A 23,540-nucleotide genomic window follows, 5' to 3' on the forward strand; every position below is an offset into this window, starting at 1 on the left:
CAAAGTCAAGGCAGTGTGCTGCTGATAGCGTGCGCTACTTGTCTTCCTCGGAGCTAGCAGTGGACGCGGAGAAATGAGTTACTCTGCCCGTCACCAAAATTAAAAGGGGTGGCTCTTGGAAGAGTGTGGTTCCGTGTCCCTGGGCAAACGGCCGGCCCCTGAACTGCCTTCCCTTTGCTCCCCGGCCAGTCGGCCCACCCGCTCGCTTTGGTGGCTTCCCGCAAGGACTTTCGCACTTGCCTTGACGCCAGGAGCAGCCTGAGAGAGCAAACTGGGTGGCACTGGAAATTGTGCGAGAGGTTCGAGGCTGTTTTCTAGTCCGGGGTATTTAACAGTGGTGGAGATCTGTATGACACCCTGAGCTTGATGCGTTTTCCTCTACCCCTTGAATACGGAGATCTAAGTGGGTATGTGACCTCAGTGAACAAGGCTGGGAGGATCCACACCTAGCCCCTCTCGGGGAGATATTCAGACCACAGAAGGTAACATGTAAGCTAAGTTGACGTTAATTAGTTTTCTTGTTAGCAATTTCTGAAATGATGCCATCTTGAGGGTGAAATATAGCAGCTAATTAGTAGAATTTAATTTACACTGTGTCATTGTGATACCTCCACTAATACATGATCGCAACTACAACAATATTAACAATAATAATAAAAATCTCTGTCACACAGAATGTTTTTTAATCCTGCTATAGCTGATTACATTTGTCATTCTTTCTGGCACAAAGGAAAGCCAAAATTATTTTTGTTATTCCTAAATGTGACTGAGGTTATTGCTTTTTTTAGTATGCTTGCCTTCAACTTTTAAAATCTAAATTTTTCATTTTAACTTAAATTGCATTTTATTATATTTGTATATAATTTATATACTTTTCAACTAACTTTTATACTTACAGATGGCCAGTTATTATACAAGAGAATCCCAGAGTTAATATTTTTTATTTTGAAGCTTCATTTTATTTGAGACTATATAAATAAGATTCTTATGTAGTATTTATACACGCTAACCCAGCTCAGGGAAAGAAAGAAAAGCAATGAGTAAGTAATGAAGAATCAGACATTATTTGTGCTTTTACATTTTGAAAACTGTGAACTTTTTTTAAAAACTATATAAATTTTTAATTTTTTAAAGAAAAAGGAAAATTTAGTTGCCAGATAAACCCAAGACTCATTCAGTGTTGGTGAGATTCTGCATTTGTTAATGTTTTTTTTCACAGTGATCTGGTTTTCATAGAATCCCAGGATGGTTTGGGCTGGAAGGGACCTCAAAGCCCCCCCAGTGCCCCCCCCTGCCCCGGGCAGGGCCCCCTTCCCCCAGCCCAGGGGGCTCCCAGCCCCGTCCAACCTGGCCTTGAACCCTTCCAGGGAGGGGGCAGCCACAGCTGCTCTGGGCACCCTGGGCCAGCGCCTCACCCCCTGCATAGGGAAGAATTTTTGCCTTAGATCTAAACTAAATCTGCCTTCTTTCAGTTTAAAACCGTCACCCCTCGTCCTACCGCCAAACCCCTTCTTTTTTACAGCAACGAGAGCTGTGCTCACAACCCTCTTCTAGAATGGGACTTAAAATAAACCAAACTCGTCAGTGTAAACAACTGCAGCTCTAAACCAGGTAATTACGTCTACTTGAGATAATATCATTCATATATACATTTATAACTCTATGAGTGTTCTTAGAAACTTTAATTAAAAATTAGGCTTTCATTTCCATGATTTTGTCTTCTCTTTCTGCTACTCCCACTGTTTTTGATTTTTATTTTAGGGCTCCTTTCTCCATAGAGGGTTTTTTTGATGACCCTGCAATGTCTTCTAAAGACATTTATCCTACATGCATTGAATGTGATTTGATTTAGCCCTCCCCCCACCTCTGTTTTATAGATGTTTCTGAAACACACAGGTGTAACAATAAGCTATGATTCAGCACATTTCCATCACATAAAAATCAAATTTCAGTGGCTCTGATTACTCCTTATTGTGCTGAGATCAATAGATGGGAGAACCCTTAACCTAGCAGCATGCCAGAGTGACCGACATGTATTCATAAGAACAGTCTATAAATTCAATAGAAATACTAGGTTGAGGGGGCATTCATGCTTTGAATAGCAAGGGGTTTTTTAAGCTTTTCTACCTTGCTTTACACAAATTGGTTTTCTAAAAAGGCTTTGAGTCCTTCAGAGTTTGTACTTTGTGACTGGGTAATAGAGAGATGTAGATAGTTATACAGTATCTACCAAAATAATGATTCCCTAATGACTGAATCACACTTCATTTATTTTCCCCTATTATAACATTAATTCTAAATTTCACTTGTTGAAACTGCTTTCCTATCCTGGTGTTCTGTATTGTACAGCATGTGACGTTACAATGTATTATATTTCACAGAAAATTAATTTCTAAATCAGACTTATGTATACTCAAGTGAGAAGAGGCCACACTCCCTTTTAAACACAATGATATGAATCTGGAATATTCTTTTGAAAACTACTGGAACTAATGTGGATTTCAGTGGTCCAAGTAAGGGGAGGACTTGACCCTCACTTTAAAGATGGGCAGGAAAAATATTGTGTCAATATTTGCAGCGCTAAACACCACTCAAATTATTGTGCCTTACATTAGGTTCATTTTTGTATACAAGTTGTCAGTCAATAACTGATAGGTTGAAATTTTGTCTTGAAACTGAAAAAAAAAAAAAAAAGTATTTCCAAGTTGGCATTTCATTCAGGATAAACTCTTGGCTTTGTGTAGAAAAAAATGAGCCAAATCTTGGTGTAAGTCAGTATAGCTTTAAAATTTTTCCATTCCAAATCATGCTTGGGTTAATTTTGCCCTTTAAATGATGTTAATTAATATTTTTACAGAATCTTGAAACTGGTAGTATTGGTGTTTTAGGCACAAGTATACATCCTGTATCTTTGCTCTTAAGAACTTGCACGCCAATTGGATGAAATCTATCTTCATTAAAGAGAGCAAACACCAGTTTTATGTACCATTTTAAGGGTCATAGCTTTACTTCCTCTCTGCAACAGAAATGAATGTCATCTATACTGCCTGACAAATCAGTACTCCACCCTCTTTTTCAGAAGAAATTCAAGTCTGCAAGAATATATGTAGCATAAAAAACATTTAAGATTCTTTTTGCTGAAACCCTTAGACTCTTCTGCTTCTGTGCAAATAAAATTCAAATAGACCTACTTTTATTTATTCAAACACAGACTCTTTTGAGCTGATGAAATCATTTTATTAAGATGCATCCTTTGATTAATTTGTGTATGTGTATGGAATTTGTGAGGAAGCAACAAGGATGCTTTCTTCTGGCAGGTATTACATCTTTCTCTTCCATGGAGTAAAATGCTCCTTCAATCACATGAAATCAAAAGCTTCCTGCCAAAGGCAGCTTTGTATGGTAGTTAGTTTAATTTTTCTTGAAAATTTTGCCATGGGCTATTTTGAAAAGTGTGTTGCCGTTGAGGTTGCAGAACAACACATTTGTTTCACACGAATGGTGGCAAATTCCAAGACTGACTTACACCCTTCTCTGCAGTTTTCTAGCACTAGTTTCTGAGAGCGCGAGACATAGTTCTGTGCACATTGAGATGACATCTCTGACTCCAGCTATTAAAGATTTATTTGGCTTGAGAGCATGTTTTGGTTTTGCAGATGATTACAAATGGCAAGGAGGCTGAATACTGGCACCAGAGATAGTACAGTGTGATCCTGATGAGCTACCTGATAGATGTGACAAAATAAAAACAACTTTGATTTCCACTTGCATGCTACTGCAGGCCTTCTGAGCAACTAGCAACTGAAACAAGACTGCATTTCACAGGTAATTCTTATCAGTTTATTTATGGTGACAAGACTTGTGGTTTTCCCAATTTTTGAAATTAAAGTCAACATGAAGTTTTTCTGATCACCTTAAAGTCATGCTATAAACAGCTCTCTTCCATATTTAGCACTTCTCATTAAACATAATACGTTTCTTTCACCAGTGTTGCAAAATACTTCATGGTGAATATTTTCATCAGAACAAAATTCCTTTTCTTCTTACATATTGTCCAGAGAAGACGTTAAATACCTGAAACTATTAAACATACAAGAAAACAACATTGTATATTAAATTCAAAAAGAAGTATCAGATATCTTATGATTTCTAATGCAAAGTACTCTTTTTTTCAGACTATTTACATGCTGTACTTGAATGCTTTTTGTTAATGTGTGGTCTGAAAAAAAAAAAAAAAAATCAGAGTTCTGAGTGGACCTTATTTTGATAGCACTTTGCCAAATCTGGAACTTTATCTAAAGCAGAATAACACAGAAGGTTAATGAGAGTTTCACAAGGTCACAAGAGAAAGTAGGTTTTCTGCATCAAGACTGATAGGTCTTACAGGACTACATTTCTTCCTTGAAGTCATTTCTTGGCAAAAGGAAGAACCTCAGGAACATTTTTAGGTACCCACCTTTAACTTAGAAGAGTTGTTGAATGCAGAAAAACAAGGGATATTAAGAAAGCACAGTTGCTTTCATCTACTATAAACGTGCCTATGGGTTGGTATAGCCACCAATGTGCTTTTTTATTGATATTACTTTCTTGTTTGCCTGCTTTCTTTTTCCCCATTGCTACAGCCTGTCTTCATTGGCAAAATCAATCTTTCCTGTCCTTCTGTTTTTTATTAAAACCATTGTTGCCTTTTGTCGTATGTCCAGAATTGATCCCTTGTGGTAAGGAAAGGTTGGGTGGAAGGAGGGCCATAAATAGAGTAAATCACAGCCAAAAGAGCGTGATATTTAACAGCTTGGGTTTGCAGCAGTAAAGGGCAAATTCGCAGGTGTCACATAGAGTGCTTTCATCGCCCAGAGGGGCAATTCCAACAAGGACTGCCTGCTGCAAAGTACAATGGTGTGAGGTGATTCGTGGGTCACCTGCACACAGTTCTCTTGATGGATTGCAGAAACTTTCTCTTGTACTGATCTTAGCTACATCCTCGCTGCCTGGGGTTTTCTGACAGGCCTTTTCTTCTGGCAGTAATGGACTCTGCCTCCTGTTCAGTATCTTTTTCAAGCTAGTTACAGAAAATCCCCTGTGATCTATCGCATAGAGCTGGCAATCCAAAGAATTGTGCCCATGGTGTACTACTTTATTCTTTGCTCTCTCCGAAGGAGTTGACCCTTTTGCAACATTGGCAGTTGGATTAATGTACACAATATGCACTTTGCAGATAATGCTATTGACTGTGTCTTCACCTACTGAGGAAAAGGAATCCAGAAGGGTAAACGGGATTTCTGGTGACTGGGAGTAATGTGTTTAACTGCCTGATGTCATGCCTGCTAAAGTCAGCAGAATGGTTTCAGCTAATTCCATTGGACTTTAGAGCAAGCCTTTTTGGACTAGACCTCAAAAACTCAAACAGTAAATTTTAATAACAGCAGAACTGAAGGGATGAAAGGGGTAAACTTCACGTCTTGGTTATATCAGAGTAAAAGGCTGAAATACTATACGAGGTCTTTCTAGCAGCAGTCATTAATAGAGTTTGACCTCTGAATCCGTACCATGACCTCATAAACAACAAACAAAAAAATTAAACGGTTTTAATATTAGAAAGCTGTTGTCCTTCTGTTACTGTACAGAAATATGCACCCACACATGCACAATTTGGTAACTTTATAGTCAGAACGTTGGAACTGGCATTTTTCTGAATTTAGATAATGTAAATGAGAATTTAACCCCTTGGCTGAACTGCATCAATAAGAAATGGCATTTGTTTTTGTCCCAGCAATTTCAAGGCATTCCACATCCACTGATCTGTGGCAGTAAGCACTATTTTTTTTCTGAAGTGAGAGAAATTACAGAGGCGTAAAGAGACACAGTTCAACTGCTCTTCAGATATTTCATTTCTGCAAAACTGGTGCAGCTCAGAACTCCACACCAATTAAAAATAAGTGAATTACAAAGAAAAATCAGCTGTGAGAACATGGACTAATTGGACTGGAAGGGGAAAAATAATAAAGTGGATACATATTTTGAGAAGTGCTCACAATAAATAAAAAGGAGAGACACTTTGCAGCCTCTCCATTTTTGCTTTATATAGAGTGATGCTCAAGACAGGGTGATTCATGTGATGAAATAGAGGATCTGAGCAGATAATAGTTTGCCAATTCCCTGAGCTGCTTACAGGACACAGAAGGTTGTCCAATTAATCCCTCTTGTTTGGATTAATCATGCCAGTCTGTTCAACAGAAGAAGCAGCAACTAAACAAGAACAGAAGTGCCCCTTAGGAGTGATTTCACTTAGAAAAGAACTCTGGACTAAGTCAATATCCTGAATTCAGGCAATAATATTCACAATTAAATAAAAATCCCTTTCCTATTCATGTTCAGTATCTATCATATATTAAAGAAAATAAATCATATATAATAAATTTGGAAACTCTGATATACTAGGTCTCATACTCTCAAATTATTGCCTCTATTTCAGCAAGGCTTTGTGCAGCACCCCTGCTTACATCTTGAGTCCTGCAGACTTTCCGTGTTTACTACTTCCTTTGTACCTTTCCCATAACTGTTTTTTCAACTTTTCATACTAGTCTCTCTTCCTAAGACATAACAAAGGATGACCTTTCAATGATAGAGCCTAATAGCTGTGTTACCTCATTTATTAATGCATCTTCTGAGTACATGAAGAGTATTCAGATACCACAAAAACAAGGACAGAATAAGACAGCACAAGATAGGACTAGATGAGTGTTTTTGTTTGTTTTTTTTTTTTTTTTCTGTGTTCTGGTTCTTGTATAAAAATGTGTGATTACTGCCATTTGTGTCATTCTGTACACATTTTGTAGGAGTTGATCACTGGTGTAAAATTGCTAGTACATACTTGAGGAAGGTATCCTAAAGCATGGAAGTGCCACACAGAAATGACTCTGTTCTTTAAAGGCTATCTCAGGCCCAATCTTGCTTTACCTGCATTAATTGCAAACCACATGTAGGCTGCAGCAAATGGTGAGATTAAAAATGTCCGTGGAAATCTACAACTCTACACCCTACATCACACCCTTCTCAAACACATTCTGAAGTTTGGAAAGTAGTTGCATAATTTATTAAAAAATATGCTTTTAGCTTATTTCTTTTCCATATCATTCCTATTTGTGTACTTGTATGCATGCACACACACACACAAACAGATGCACACTTAGATTAATCTAACTACCTGAAGCAACACCGAGTTGCTGAATATTTTATGAGCCTTTGGAAGGTTAGTCGTTATGCATGTTCCTCAGTGTGTCTCGTTCACAGCTAATTGCAGCAGGACCCTGGAAGGTCCACAGCCCTTAGCTGGGATAGTCGGGAAGGACTTCCCTTGTAAACAGGAGGGGTGAGAGGAAGATTGCCTTGGGTGTTAGACTGTCACAGAAACTGTAATTACATCTCGTTACCAAGGACAGTAATTCCTAATTGCATCTAAGTACGAAGGAGGGTAAATGATCAGCAACTACTTAAAATGTGCCTTAAATTTATTAAAAGAAAAAGAAATATGAATGGAATTTCAGTCACCAGAGGTAAAGTTTTATATAGGGCCAAAGTCAATTACCTGTAATTTTTAGTTTTTAAAACACTTTGTATCCTTTGAAGAAAAAGTTTAGCTCATACTGCAGTTTTAAGCTAGAAACTAAAATTAATGAATGAAGCTTTTATGACCTTTGTTATTTCTCACATCTGTCTAGATGATTATTCTTCTGCCTTTCAACTTCAGAGTTTAAGAGTCTATGAATCTTAATGTCATGAAAGTGTATTTTCAGCAGTATAGGGAACTTTCATTCCCACTCGTTCAAAGGCTGAGGAATTTCATAGTTTCATTTCCACTTCTTCACCTCAATACTCCAAATTCTGAAAAGAAATACACATTTTCACAAAATGTTGCTTAGTTAAAAATCTGCCTCTACATCCAAAATATCCCATTGAAATATGCTTAGCAGCTAAATGATTATCTGCTGAAAATATTTTTATGTTTACACTATTTCAATGGAAAGATTTGTACAGTAGCTCAGTTCTGAAACATTTGTCTTGCTTTCCAACTATTGACACAGAAGTTGAAAGGGGCAGTTACTCCTTTTGAATTGCCTGGTCATCTTATTTTTCACTTTAATGTTAGCCAGAGTTTCAAAACATCCAGTACCCTTCAGCTCTCTCTGGCTTCTCAGTACTCGTGCCCCTGTGTTTTTCCTGTCGGCGTTCAGCACAGGACATTCACACCACATGTCAGCATCCACAGGTGGAAACCTGGCACAGGGTCAGAGTCAGGCATGTGGTTTATAAATCGGTAGGTAAAGTTAAGGTTACTGAGCCCTGTGTGGAAATGAAGGTGCTACAGAAACCTAAGATCAAGGGCATTGCCTTATGAAATATGAAAGAAAAGATTTGAGGGAAGTGCCCTAATTTATTCTAAGTGCCTTTGCCCACATCCTTATCCCTCATTGCCATCCTTCCTTTCTTATGGATGCTCAGAGATTTGTATCACTTTATTTGTATCATTGTTGCTGCATTTGGTCCGAAGGCTTGAGGGGAGAGTCAAGAGAAGAATAAAGTCCTGGCCAAACAGGGGCTGAATTTTCCCCTAGGAAGACTTGTCTTTTTATTGGCAGAGCTCATATTGGTAGGAGAGGTGCGATTCTCACGTTTAATGAAATTCGTGTAACCTGAGGCATTCATTTAACATCTGCTATGTAGTGAAGAAGCACTGAAGGTTATTCTGTGCAATGCATTTGGTTAAGAGGACCCGTTCGCATCATCCCTTGTGTAGCAGAAAATCAGAATCTGAAAGCAGTCCCAGTGCCCGTTTAGAAAGCCAAACCAAGCCACCTGACTGAAACGTTTCCTAGCACGTGGAACGCCTGTTGTCCAATCCTGTAAGCAGTCCCACTTCCAGCTGTCAAGGGGCTGGTGTCCTATAGAAATAAATCAAAGCTGACAAACTGTAGTTTAGCAATAACAAGCACCCTGGGTTGGAACGGCATGATTGGCAACCATGATAAATTTCTGTAATTACTATTGACTCTGGGCAGACTTTAAATGCTTTAACATAATGGTAGACCAGGGAAGTTTTGATTAGTTTAAAAAGATGTATTGCACATAACTTTCAAATGCTGGTAGACTCTTTTGGTGCCTTAAGACAGGTAACAGTATTCTGCTGAAGATAACAGGGATGGAGCTAGTAACTCTGGTTATCCTTTTGCCTGAAAAACGTCTCTCTATTGGTGACAGAAATGATTACTCTTGCTGTGATCTTGCTAATCTGTCTGTAATTTTCCATCCACCACAATTACTCATCTCTATTTTTTTTTTCCCCATACGTGCATTGTTATTGCTACTTCTGTACAGGAGCGGATGAGACAGTACTGTGAAGGGATGCCTGGCTGGGCTGTGCTTCTGGGGGGTAAGGCTTTTGATGACAACGGGAGTTCAGTAAATATGTGCACAGACATGCTGAGGTTAGGGTCGTGAAGGACTGATTTGGAATTTTTCATATTGTAATTTCTATTTTTCACGCTGTTCTCCCTATGCCTGTCGACAGCTCTTCTCTCTCTCTGTCTCCTCCCCCACCCCCATAAATGATCACAGACTACATAGTCTCTCATATAACCCATTCCTTATACTCTTCCCCAGTCTATCAAACTAAGGTTAAATCTGGTAAAAGGTTTTCAGTCCATCTGTGACAGACATACGTGATGCGTAGAGAAAAATAAAAACAGGCTTATGTAACCATAATATTTTCTGCAGGAAGAAAATAAAAGAGGCAAAAAAGCATATACGATAGAAGCAAAGTGAGATTTGGAAAAATGCTGCTGAAATATAGATATTCCTAGCCACTCTTCTGAAATTTTACTGAGCCTTTAGAATAATCTTAAGTCATACTCCTTTTATGTCTCAGTCACTATGCTATGCAGCAGTAAATTGAGTCCTGTTTCTACAAGCTCTGATTGAAAGGGACATGCATTCTTTTAACTGCCCACCTCTGAACACTCGCAGCAGGAATAATATTAAATTAAACTTACAATCTTAGCATAACTAAAGTATAGAGCCTACATAAATATTGCATTAGGCTTATTGATCTGGAAATTATTATTTGACCACAGCGAAGCCTTCAGACTATGTCTACAACCATTTTTTTGCTGTCATAAGAAGAATATCTGAATTGTCACATCACTTTATTATTTAGTCTCTAAGAATGATTCAAGCCAAGTAGTCTCTCCTTTCTGTACCATAATTTTATTATTTGTATTCCTGAAAGCCTTACAGCTCCATTCTTTTAATACATTCAAGTACATATTCAGAAAAAGTTCTCGTGCTGAAGTTTGCAAGACCAATGAATTATCTCATTGGAGGTTAGAGAAAAAATTAGATGAAGAGGAGAGAAGAAAGAATAGAAGGAAGAAACGTATTATATTTCCCATTTTACAGATGGGCATAACCAAGTTGCAAAGTTTTCAGATCAGGAAGATGTATTTACAGAATTGTTGTAATCTGGATTACATGAATGCTTGCTTAATTTTGAACATGCACGTAACTTGCACATAAGGCTATAGCCACAGAGTCCATTCCCCACACACACACATAAGTTGTGTACTGTTGTAACTGGGGGAGTAGTGAGTGAGATTCCCCTTCAATACCCACAGTTGGTCATTTACGTGCAAAGCTTGACATCTGATTATGCCAGTCTGTTGTATTAATTTATTTTACACAGCTATAAAAACAACGATCATTAACTTAGGGAGTACACTAACTATATCTTTTGTTCTTCTTCCTTTCATAGATATACATCTGTGTGTGTACAAGTGTATATATGTTTTTGAATAGTATGTTATGGTGTAGTTATGTAATGAGATACCTGTTGCTGTTTAGTGATTGAATTATGTATCTCCAAACTCATTCTGTCAGTCTATTATGGAAGAAATGCATATTGTGTGTCCCTGCGGTGCTACAGTTGTAGATACAAATGAGGTTTTCTGAATTTCTGTTTACACTACAGATGGTTTAAGCAACACTGGGACAGAGCCTTGGCTAGCGACTGCCTTCATAGGAAATACAAATGATGGTAGTACGAGGGTTTGTTCTTAACAATGTATCTAGAACATGCTTTGACTGCAAAATAAATATACGTCTGTTTTAGAATATAGCCATGAGGAAATAAAGGAGACTCTACATAATCAAGAATTTGTCGCTTTGCAGTATAGCACCAAATTATTTTGAAAAGCATCAACTTTAAATAAAATACACTTCAGCTGGTGCTTTCCAAAAAAGTTTGGTCTTGTTAATTGTGATCATCTGCCTATGCCCTGAAATTCCTGAAGGTGGCTGAAAACTGACTAAAACTGTATTGTTCACATTTTCAAAGGCTAAAGAATTTTTCTTTTTTCAGTCTTGGCAACAGTCCTTACTGGAACCAGCTAGACAGGCAGGCAGAGCTAATTGGCAAGAGAGCAAGTGAATGACATAATTGGCTGCAGCATATCATTATCTTGGTGTACCAGCTCTAATGAATGCCATTCACACAGGCCAGATGCGGCATCCCGACAATATGCTAGGGCAGAAAGAGGGTTTTATCAGCAGTGCTCATTCCTGATGCTCAGAGTTGTTGTCGCTGCGAGAAATAAGGTCTGCCAAAATGCATTGAATCCCCATAAAATGTACTTCCATGCAAAATGTAGCACAAGAAGGATTATAAAATTAAAGGGAGAACTCAGTGCATCCTTGTTCAATAGATCATATTTCAGAGGGGCACTGTGCCTTGTTGGTGCAGTTCCCATCCTGAGAGTCACAAGTTCTGTTTCTGTCCTCAAGTCTTTTACAGTCGTGGGTAATACCCCTGCATCAGCTTGTTTTCCTCACAAAGGGGAATAATTACTGTGACCTTTTATTGTTCAGTTATCAAGAAGATATGGGTCACAGAAATGCTGCTGATTTTTGAAACTTTTATATCAGAGGGGGTGCAAACTTATTCTGAGGTTCTCTTAGAATAGTTGTTTTCTGTGGTTTGTTGTGAATCTCAGTTTGACAAGGTACAATTTTCAAAAGGCAGAGTTGTTTTTAGATAGAATCCAACTACACTTTCACGTCTATATGTACATCCTAGATTAAATCTTCTCATCTGAATCCAAAATAAAGATCCAATAAATTCAGGAGACAAGAATATTTCACATCCTTCCAATTATAATCAGCTCTGGAGAGAGACTTGTAGGTAACAAATTACCTGCACAATCTTTAACCCCGCTTGCCAACTACTTGTGCTCATCCATAATTGTCTTTCTTGAAAACTCTTTTTTCCTGAGAAAGTAAATGATGAATTGAAGTTGTGGCTGTCTGCGGACAGTTCCAAATTGATGTATTGTTTGAAGGTTCCATTTTCCTAAAACACAGGTTTTGGCAGTCTCTTCAGACACCACATGATCCTTCTGAGCTCCTCTCCACTCATGAGTGTACCCCAGGAAGAATGAACGAAAACCCTGTGAGATGGAACTTTCCAATGCAAATTCAGCTTAAAAGACATGGGAATAGGGAGTGATTGTGGAGATTACTAGTTGTTATTTATAAAATTGGCTCATCTGCATTAAATTGCATTTGCCCTCAATTTGAATTAATGAGAGCTTCAGTATTAACCAAGCTCTGATTTTTTTTTTTTGTCATGTGTTATAAACTTCATGTATGTTTGTTTCAAATGCTAAATTCTTACATGCCTTCTAGATTGTAGACTGTTTGCTCGTGCTCAGCCAGTGTTTTCAAATGCTTCTGTGAAGTCACAAGATTAGAAATACGTTCCTCATTGAACAAAACCTGGGATGCGTATTCTGTCCGGGAGCTGAGGGCTCCAAGTGCCCCGTCAGCTACTGCCAGACACAACCAAACAAGAGCAGTTGGTTGTGAATGGCTGCATCTCAGGTTTGAACTGGGAAAGGATAATGCGGTAATGTTCTCTGCCACTACTGGGCCCCATGAGGTGGTTGCAAGCATGTAGTGCCAGCTGGTGCTCGTGGGGACAAAAAGGAGAGAAAGGGGGAGAGGTTCAGCCTGGTGGGACTCCTCAGTTTTGTCCTACCAGGTAAATCTGTGTGTAAGATAACCATAGTAGACATGCAGTCTGAGTAAAGATTTTATATATGTAATTTCATCTCGTGAAATGATGATGGCTGCACTAAAGACATCCAGATGATTTATAGAACTATGGCTTCAAATATAATAAAACAGAAAATAGAGTGGAAGTATATGGATTTTAGCACAGATACAAAAGCAAGTGTTTTTGTGATTGATAGCTCTCTTGCAGGCATTGAACTGAATTGCTAGTAGCTTGGCAATGAATGAGCTCAGCCTACTTAAGAGGTAGCATTTAATATTGCTAATTTTCCTCTTCTGATCTGTTTGCAAAAATCTTGCAGTATGAAAAACAACTCATATCTGTTTCTAATCTCTGAATTGACTGTATAAACAGAGCATCAAAAAAGACTGTCCATTCTTTCAGGTATATTTGATATTCTTGTTATGTCCCGCTTTATGGGCAGGGCAGTGTGGCTGGTGCTTACAGGAGAGAGGATCTCTGTATCTCCACCACCTCCATAACTCCCCCTCTCTTCCTGGAAGCTGTTTTTCTTGTTATTATAGCATTCTTTATGATCCATTGAAAAGCCTCATGGTGCTAGGATTGGCAGTGCTGTTCTTCAGACCCACTGCTGCTGAATGTAGCATGTAAAGTAACTGTGGGAGGTGATGGGTGGGAAGGAGAGGAAAGGAGGGGTACGTCTTAACCCTGTATTAGATACTTTTATCTGTACATTTGCATAAAAAATCAAACTAAGGAGTGACCTTGCAGATGATAAATATTACTCATGCTGGTACATTGAGATTGTGGTACTCAGAATGGTGCAGGAACATAAAAAACACAAGATGATGGCCTAAGTGCAGGCAAGTAAAAGAAACAAAGCCTCCGGATCATTTAATCCAAATGACACTAGGCTGCTTTGGAGAGCAGTGAAATCAGCAAAACCCCTTTCTTTATTCCTCAACAATTTTGTGCTGAGCCATACAGTGGCTGAGAGCTTTTGTTTGAACTTTAGGAGATAAAAATAACAAAATATTGTGCCAAATTCATTATGACTTAAATAAATTTCACAACTGATAATCAGGAGAAACTACACCATTAACTGGGCAAATGCAAATATTGCTAACTGGCTGCCTGTGAGAGATAGCCTCAGGTATTCTCCAAGAGTAAACAGATGTAATTTTATTGAGTTTAGCTGAGTTATGCTGACTTATATCAGCAGGAGATCTGGTCCAAAATAAATGTGCAGCTATCTCATGGAAAAATCTTAAAGTAATTGATCCTCAATCTCTAACACCAAATTTTACTGTACTTTGTACTGAACTCAGTGTTATGACAGGGCATCAGGCTTGTTTGGAGCAGGCTTTTTACCCCCGGCCTTTCAGGGCAGTTATGCATTTGAGTGCGTAGTGTAAAAATATTAAATAATCCTAGATGTTACAGAAATGTCAGCATTCTCAGTCCTGCCAAGCCACTCTTTCATTCTCCAGCGTGATCAATTTTTTTTTTGGGAAGAGGAAAAGAGCCGCTTCATAAGAAACAGAACTTATCAGGGTCAGGAACTGGTCTGAAAGAAGAAAATCTGCAGGAACATTTTTACTCCTCTTGGCATTTCTTATAATTCATTTGTTCTCTTATGGCTGGAGGACCAGGAGACATCCTGTGCTTGGCAGCTACAGCCTCTGCAGCTACGCCTTCCAGTGCTGGTACTTTCCAAGAACTTATTGAAGGTTTTGTGGCTTAAACTGGGGAGAAGAGATTGCTTAGGTGCCTGACTTGTTTGGTTTTGACCTTCTAAAGAAGAATTTATTTCTTTAATAGTGTTTGTTTCGAAGAATCAGATGTAACTTTGAAAATGAAAATCCCTGTATTTGAGTACCTGCAAGCATAAAAAAAATGTAAAGTAGAGGGATTTAGCCCAAAGAAATTCCAGTTTATTCCTACCTCTTATTCTTCCTTTGTGGCTCAAAATATGTCTTTCAGCATACAGAATGTACTGGGTTTTTATACAAGTAGAAAAATAATGTTAAACATCAATTGAATACTTTGAGTGCTCTAAGAATATAAATATGTGATAACCTAATGGGGTGCAGTTTGTCAGTCCACTTGATGGAAGAAAAGAACGCTGGGTAACTGAAAGTTTGCAAAGGAGCTCAGGAAATCTCCTTAAAACTCAAAACATCTGTTGCAACATTAGTGGTGTTTTATCAGTTAATATAAAAGGTGTTCGCAGCTCAGTGAAACCCAAACATTAAGATTATTGCACATTTTATTGGCCTTTCCTGAGCTCTGAAACTTGAAATTCATCTGCCTGTAACCTTTTTCACCCAACTCAGTTTCATACATAAGTAAAGAGTGAGCTGAAATTACAGGGAGCTGTTAAGGAATGAATTGACTTGCTTTCTTCTTTCAAAACCGATATTAAAATATATGAGGCACAATTGTCAAACGAAGAAATTGCAGGATGATTCATAGGGAATGAATGGCTAGCCTGCTAGTCTTTCTGCTCCCTTACATTAGTGGTTTTTAATACTCTTTGAAAGGGAAGACATTTGCTTGCCATCGAGAAGAAAGCAGAAATGAGGAGGGGGGTAAAGGGAAGGCACCATCTCTGCCCAGCTGCTATGCGCGTGTTGCAGATAATGCCAATCACCAGAGCACGCTGGAGATTTTAGATGTTTCAGTAAACAGCTTGTAAATGAAAACACAGAGGAATTGCCTCTTCCCCCCTCCACCATATTCTACCCTTCCTCTTTTCTAAAAGATACTTGTCAGGCAACACTGTGTTTGTCAGTGTCATAGCCCAGCATCCAGGAGCAAAATATAAACCAAAATTGATTTGTACATTCAAGGGTGAATTTTCACTCCAGTTTGCTGAGCTACAGCAGTGAAGCATGTCTATTTAATTTGCAACATAAAAAAGGATAAGTGCCACGCCAGCTTTGTGAATGCTGTTGGTTCTACATGGATAGCAAGGGCTAGAGGTGTCATATAAACTGGGGCCTTGATCCTGGGATTCTGCACAGATGAGTACACTGCTACCTTCTAATGCAATTGGGTAAAGATATTAAGCACAAGTGCAATAAATTTAATGTTAAAAGCATCTGCTAAATTGCATTAAAATAAAATAAGGCTGGAGATATACAGGCTGGAAAACGGTTCAGCTGGCAGCAGTGGACTTCAGATAAGGGCGCTTTCAGTCTCCACACTGGACTCAGTAATCCCAACGGTGCAGCCCCTTCACCCGGACATGCGGGGATGGTAAAAGTTAGGCAGAAAACAGGTGGTTTTCAAGATGCGTGTCAGAAGATAGAGGACTCAATGAAAGGATTATCTGAACAATCTGTCTTTCCATGGTGATGTTACTTCCAAGGCTGAGGTGCTAGTTATGTTTTTGAGATTGTTTACAGCTTTTTCAGATAATACGATAAAGATTTTCTTTCCCAAACTTTTTACCTATGATAAATACATGCAATTTATTGCAGAGTATTCATTTAACTTGTTTTTCAGAAACAGTCATCTGCTCATAGTGTTTTGGTTTCCAGCTTCTCCATATCCTGGTGCTAAGCTGCAAATAGTATTTGAAGTGATACTAGAATCTGTAGATTTCTGATGGTTAAGTTTTGTAATGTTATTTATTTCTTATGCATTCTTGTAATCTTAAAACTACACAAAATTAAGTATACCTATTTTTCCTTCTCCTTGTCCCCTAAAACTGTGCTTTAGTTGAAGTAAACTTGCTTTACTGACATAGACCTGCAACTCAGACTTTCCCAGTGAGATTTTTTTCCCCCTACATCTTTGACACTAATGCTTATGCTAAGATCTGAATTAAGTATATTTTATGTGCTGTAGTGGTGATTTAACTTTCCTATAGCCTTTTTCTGCAGCCTTTTTCTGCTCTTGCATCTTGGAAAAATACAAAATATCGACAGTCCTTTTATTACACTGTTTAGCATTTCACAATGCCTTTCTTTGCTGGTAGGTAGCTTTCTCACCTTTTAACCCTTTAATCACATCTTCCATTTCTTTGTTTGCAACATGAGATGCCTAACTAAAGGTGTTATAACACAGGCAATCAAGTGGAGCCTATTTAACAAGCCATAAAGATTTTCTACCCGTTTATGTATTCTTTCTGTTGAAGTTTTTCCTTGCTTATTTTAGGCAGCACCTTTTGCCCATTTCAGCTTGCCAGTTAAAGTAGCACTGAGTTCAGAGTGTTTATTCTTCCCTGTCACAGCACCTCTTCAGCTTCTTCCGATAAAGTACTTCCTCTTCCATTTTCTCCTGCTGCTTTCCCTGTTTTGAGGAGTTCCTTCTTTTGACCGATTTTGTTTCTTTCATATGATTTCACATATTTTCAGTTATCTCGAACCTTGATTTCTTCCCCTTGTACGCCTGTTATTGTGACATCTATTATAGTGTCAAGTATGAAAACCCATGTCATATTAATGTTGACTACTGTGGTGTAACTTGTAGTTGGAACTCTTAAAGTGCTTGATAGTAGTTCTTCAAATTCAGTTTGAAATTGTGGCTTTAAGCCTCAATGTCACCTTTTGTAATGCTCTCAGCAGTTTTATGTTTCTGGAGTTTGACGCTTAGTGTCACCGCACAGATGATTGCTTCCAATATAAATTATTTTCTATGTTCTGACATTTGGAAGGGTTGGTCTAAACATTCTTCTGAAATGAGTATGGTCACTCTGGCTTCTGGTGACTCCATCTGGGGAATCCCAGATTATTTTATGTGTGGCTTCTCCTGGAATGCTGTGCCATCATTTATAAGATCCCAGAAGCAGTTCTAATATTATTTTCAGCATTTGGACTTTGATATGCATTCCTTTCTCTTCTGAGTGTTATAAGCACTAATATTGGAAACAGCAGCCACCATTGTATAACATATGGCATGTTTGAGCATGCTATCAATCAGTGTTTGCAGGTTTTTATAGAACTGATCTTTGATCTCATCAATGTAGTTGTCTGGTAGTGAAAAGCATAATCATACCGTGTTTAAAACCTTTCTTGGAGAAATTGGCTGTGAATAGACTTCTAGGCTATGAGTGATATTTTTTTTTCCCTGTTTTGAACTCCTTAATACTTTTCCTTTCCAGTGGTAAGGACCTTGCATTCTGAAAATATTATTGCTTCCCTCCCAGTATTGTTTCATCCACACCTGGCTACCTCCAAGTGAACGTTCGAAGTATTTCATGATAATATGTACCCAATCATTTGTGTAGCTTGCATAGTTGCACCTGTTGCTCTGACAGTTCAACAACAAACTTTCATAATTTCTTCACGTTTAATCAGAAACTTCAGTCTTAGCTTTCTGATCACTTTTATCCAGACGTGCCACATTTACCTAGACAGGCTCCATTACTTTGGCACGATGTCTGTCAGAATGGCAACGCACCTCACTGTGTCCCTAAAACTTGAAGGACTCTGGAGGTGGATTATCCTCCTGTCAGCCCCTAACCTGCAGAACTCCTGAACTGCTTTTGCCCTGTTCCTCCTCTTTGTTTCCCTTCGCTTGGGCTGGCCCACCAAACTCCTGTCTGCAGGACTCATAATCAATGTAATACCTTCCCACAGCAAGGAAAGTTGATAGTAGGAAAAATAAGAAAAGCATAATTATCCATGATTCATCCTTCTTCTGATATCTACCGAAGTGCTTCAGCTGGGGATGCAGTGTTAAACAGTTTTCAGTGGAGGGAATAACTCAGAGCATTTAACATCGGAATCATCCTCTAGAAGTTCCTGGTTTACTCGGCTGGCTAAGAGCTGAGGACTGCCCTCACCCTCCACTGACTGCGTAGACCACCCAGGTCACTGTGGTGCCAGCCTGGGCACTTCTCTAGTACCCAGCAGAACAAATCGGATACATGGGACTGGAGTTTCTTTTTGAGGATGGGGAAAGACGACTTGCTGAAATAGATCTGCCATTGCTGTCTGTCTAGTAGATCTTTTCTCAGAGAAGGAGCAGGCAAGCAGAATTAAATCCATCTTATGCAGATTAGTCAATCTCTTTTGTGTTACTGTGACTCTAACCATCAGTGCAAGCTAATCTCAACTCCCACTGTTCTTCTGAAGCTTAAGTCTGTTTATTAAAACACTTCATATTTCTTTGTGTGACTGCATTCCTGTCATAAGTATGTAGATCCTTTCCTAGTGATTTGCTTGCAGTATGCATCCATGTAGAACCAGAGGTAGTGATGTTTCTTCACGTCATTGCTCTTTATCCTGTCAGGTTTTGACAAGATAAACATTTTTTTTCCTGCTTTTAAAAACGGAGTAGGTGGTGGTCAAACATATTTTTTTAAAATTGTTTGTCACCTTTCAGTTTGGGACTTAAGATGTTCTGTGATTAGACTTTGTAACCAAACCAAGAAAAAAAAGGAAAAAATTGTAACTCAGAATGACCTGAATATACTAAAAGAAAAAAAAAAAAAAAGGCTGGATTATGTGTTTTGTCATTAAATATTTAGCATAACTCGTCTCCGCAATCAATACATTTAATTTCTGATTTCTCAACAAATAAAATGGCAGAATTAACTGCTTAGGTTGAAAATTCTTAACTCCACAAGTAGTTTGTGGTAAAGTGGAAGTCTTGTAAAAGCCTGTAAAGCCTGGAAATTAGATGAGGCTTTCAAGGTGCGAAAGACTTCACACAGTGCATTAAGTAATTTGATGATTTGATTTTATTTGATTTGATTTGAATTGATTTGATTTGATTTGATTTGATTTGATTTGATTTGATGGGTAAGCATCTGTTGAGTCAGTATCTGTGTTCCTGTCTATGGACAGCAGACAATTAGGTGTTCTGATAATGCATTTGGATAATTGTTCAGTGCTGTGCATTCCTCTCCAGAACACTTCTTCCTGATGTGGGAATTCCCTATGAATGGTTACTCTTTACACTTTTAATTGAAAATTTTGTCATTAAAAAACCTTGATGTTCTCACTTTGAAAATGTTAAAAGTACACGTATCAGGACACTATAATTGGTTTAGCTGTGATTTAATAATCTACCCAAAACCTTCTGTGACTCCATTAGAAAGAACTAGAAACAGCTAGAGACACTGAACATTCATGTTGAGAAGCACTTTTTTTCCTGAAGTACTGGGACAGCTCTGAAATACAGTACCAAATGGTAATTCTCTTTGCTTCAGAAATTGTCTTCTAGAACTACAAAAACTTACAATTGAGTTTAGATACTACTTTTTAGATATTGCAACAGTCTCCAAATATCCTAGAGAGGCAAAATGTTCTTTTCTACTGATAAGCCCGTTGTGAAATTTCTTTGAAAGTTATTTTTTATTTTAAAAAGAAAACAAAATGATCCTGTGTGTTCTTATAGCTTCTTGCAGTGCACAAGCTTCAGTCATTACAGTGAGGTGGTTCAGAAAGCCTTGCTACATTCCCACTTGTCCTCGACAGGGAAGACTCATTGTTTAAAAACAAAAGTTAGGATTCCGCTGTTGTGGGAATCTTCAAGGTTTGCTTTGGTCAGTTCTGATGCTGAGTGTGAAGGGAATATTGCCAGGAGAGCCCTGCATTGGGCTGACCACTTCCTGCAGGAGCGGCGAGTCATTCCTACAGAAACTAATTCTCTGTTTAGCCTGAACCTTCTACCCTGAGCGCTGCCTGCAGCATCATCTTTGTTCTGAGTTATTCTGACATTCAACCAACCAAGAAGCCCAAGCATGGTTCTCATGTTGGATGCGGCCCTACTTCATTGTAGTTCAAATCAGGAGGACTGGAACATTGAAAGCATGGGTTTCAGCATGCAATTAAATTATTGCTGTTCATGAGCATCACTCACAGCTTAACTGTTTGCCTAGTGACAGAGAGGCTGATTGTCTGACTCTCTGAATTATATTCAAATAACATCGTCCCATTTCTCCAGGGACCCATTGGTTCACTTAGAAGCTCTTTAGGGCTTTGGCTAGGCTTAATAAAATACGATGGATTTGAACTGGCATCTTCTGCAGTGAGGCTGGTGTTATAGATGCCAAATTAAAACTAAAGACTGCTCCTGTGCAAGAGACACATAAAACTTAACTGAGAACAAATATTCTAGAAGGAACTAGGAAGAGCTACAGAGCTATTTGTTAGGAATAAAATTTCTACCTGCATTTATAATGTTTTACAAGATTCTTCCAGAGGATGAAATCTACAAAAGTCCCAAGTTTCCTCAGGTTGAAAACCTCATTATGAACTTTTATGAAAACATGATTGCAATAGGAAGTAAGGCAGGAGAAAGGTGGGAAGAGAAGAACTGTAATGTCTAGAAAAAGCATGAAAAGATGGTGGAAATACTATTACATTTCATCCTTTCCCTAAATAAAATCAGTTTGTTTAGACAAAACCAAAAAATTGCTTAATACAGGCTGGGGAATTTTGAAGGCTAAAATACTACAGTGAAATGGAATAGTTGGTTCATGGAGAAATACTGTTTGCTTTATCATAATATAGTTTCTTTCGTGTTAAAAGAAAACATTTTTTTCTGTGACTGGTTTCTATTGACACGTCAGCTTCAATCCTACCAAATTATATAGGGCTTTTACTGTGAGCGTAGTTTTGTTTTTCTCATTTGCCTCTGTCTCTGCAAGTTGCAGTAGCAACATGATACTACAAGTAAGAATCTGACTGTTCACTGCCTTGTATTTTCTGGTTTTATCTTCACTAGTGCAAAGTGCATGTAAATTACCCTTGCCCTCAAATCATTCTCTAAAAACCCTTATCAAGTTAGAATGGCGATATTTTATACCTGATGTTCATATTTTCTATCCAGGAGGTTGGCAGTTGGAAAATGGAAGCTAAATGTCCAGCCTGACTTCCTAGGTCACTGTGACACTGAGCAAGTCAGATACGTTCATTAAGGATTTCTTCCTTTTATGTATATGAATATATAATTTTTTTCTCCAATCAGTTGTCTGTCATGTCTGCTTAGATTACAAACTCCTTGAAGCCAGTTATTGTACTGTACTAGGTCTTCTTATTATATTCCATCTAATTTGGGGCTTCAAAATAGATTTCATTATATCAAAGTAAGGGCTTTTTGTAGTGGTTGTTTTCTGAGTTGACTAGACATCTACTTTTCCAGAGCTCCCTGGACTAGTCAAAGGTTTTAAAGTGCCCAGCGGCTTCTGGCTGGCTGTCAGCTGGGGGTTTCTGACTCCCTTCCTTAGAGCAGCCAGCAGAACAGTACCCACTAAACAGCTAGTGCACGATATCATCCAAATGAGATAAAACAATTTCATCAGCATTTGATGTTAATTTATATGACCCTGAAGTGGGTGGTGAAGACTTACGCATTTTGTTCTGTCAGTTCAGGTATGGAGATAAGAACAAGCCGTGCCTTAGGCCACCCTAAGTGTTTGCAAAATAAGCATTTCTGTGACCTGGGAACCAGAAAAAAGCCGCAGAATTCTGAAGAGGTGCCAGATGGTAAAATCAGTTTGTAACCAAGGTTCAAACAGGAATGAGGCTGCCTTTCTTGCATTCAATATCTAGCCTTTCATAGCTTACTACTGAAATAATATCCCAATTAGGAAAGTGTCTGTGCTGCAGAGAAATATTCCCATCATGGAGCACCCTACAGAGGGCCTCTCTGCCTGCTCAGAGTAATGAAGAAAACAGAGGGAAAGCGCAATAGAAAATGTATAATTTCTAATAACTTTGTGAAGCTTCTCTTAAAGCTAGAATAGGGCAAGCTAGAGAGCAGTTTCTTGGTGAGTTAGTAAATAGATTAATTAATAAAATATCTTATGGAAAATTCTGCACTGCAATTGCAGCTGCAAAGGCTCTTAGATGTTTATGCTCTGTTATTAAAGACTGGAGGAAAGAACTGGAGAATATATCTTCTTTTGTCCGCTAGACTATCGTTTTGTGTGATTGCACATCAGATCCCGTTGGATCCCTAAATAAATCTGGGCTCTTGACAACATGGTACAAGAAGCCTTGCTGAATGCTTGGGTGCAATTTCCATAGCAAAATTTATCTGATGCAGCCTTGGGTTTCTTGAAGGATGATTTCACTTAATCATAACTATTTTCTGCAAGCATTTTAATCAGCTGCTAATCCCCATCTCTTTGTTCACATTAGATAGTTAAATCAAGATTATTATTTTTAAGTGTTCCCTCAAAACCAGTGATCCTTATGAGAATGGGTAAAAATGTCTGTGAAATGTCATAAACAGGATATTTTTCCCCTGGGAACTGTTCTGTGCCTTTATTTAACATTACTATGACAGGGTCTTTACAAAATATATTCTTCCTTCATGATGTACAATGGGCCAGTTTTGAAGCTGCATTTCTAGGCAATCACTTTTTGGATGAACTGTGGAACAATACAGAATTGTTGTGAATCTTTTAAGAAGGAGATGTAGGAGTAGGTGAAGAGGAGAAAACATGCCATTTCTAAAAGCATTAGGTGTATGTGACAGGGTGTTACCAAGGCAA

The sequence above is a fragment of the Tyto alba genome, unplaced genomic scaffold (assembly GCF_018691265.1).
Source record: "Tyto alba isolate M040663 unplaced genomic scaffold, T.alba_DEE_v4.0 Super-Scaffold_34, whole genome shotgun sequence".
Classification (NCBI taxonomy): domain Eukaryota; kingdom Metazoa; phylum Chordata; class Aves; order Strigiformes; family Tytonidae; genus Tyto; species Tyto alba.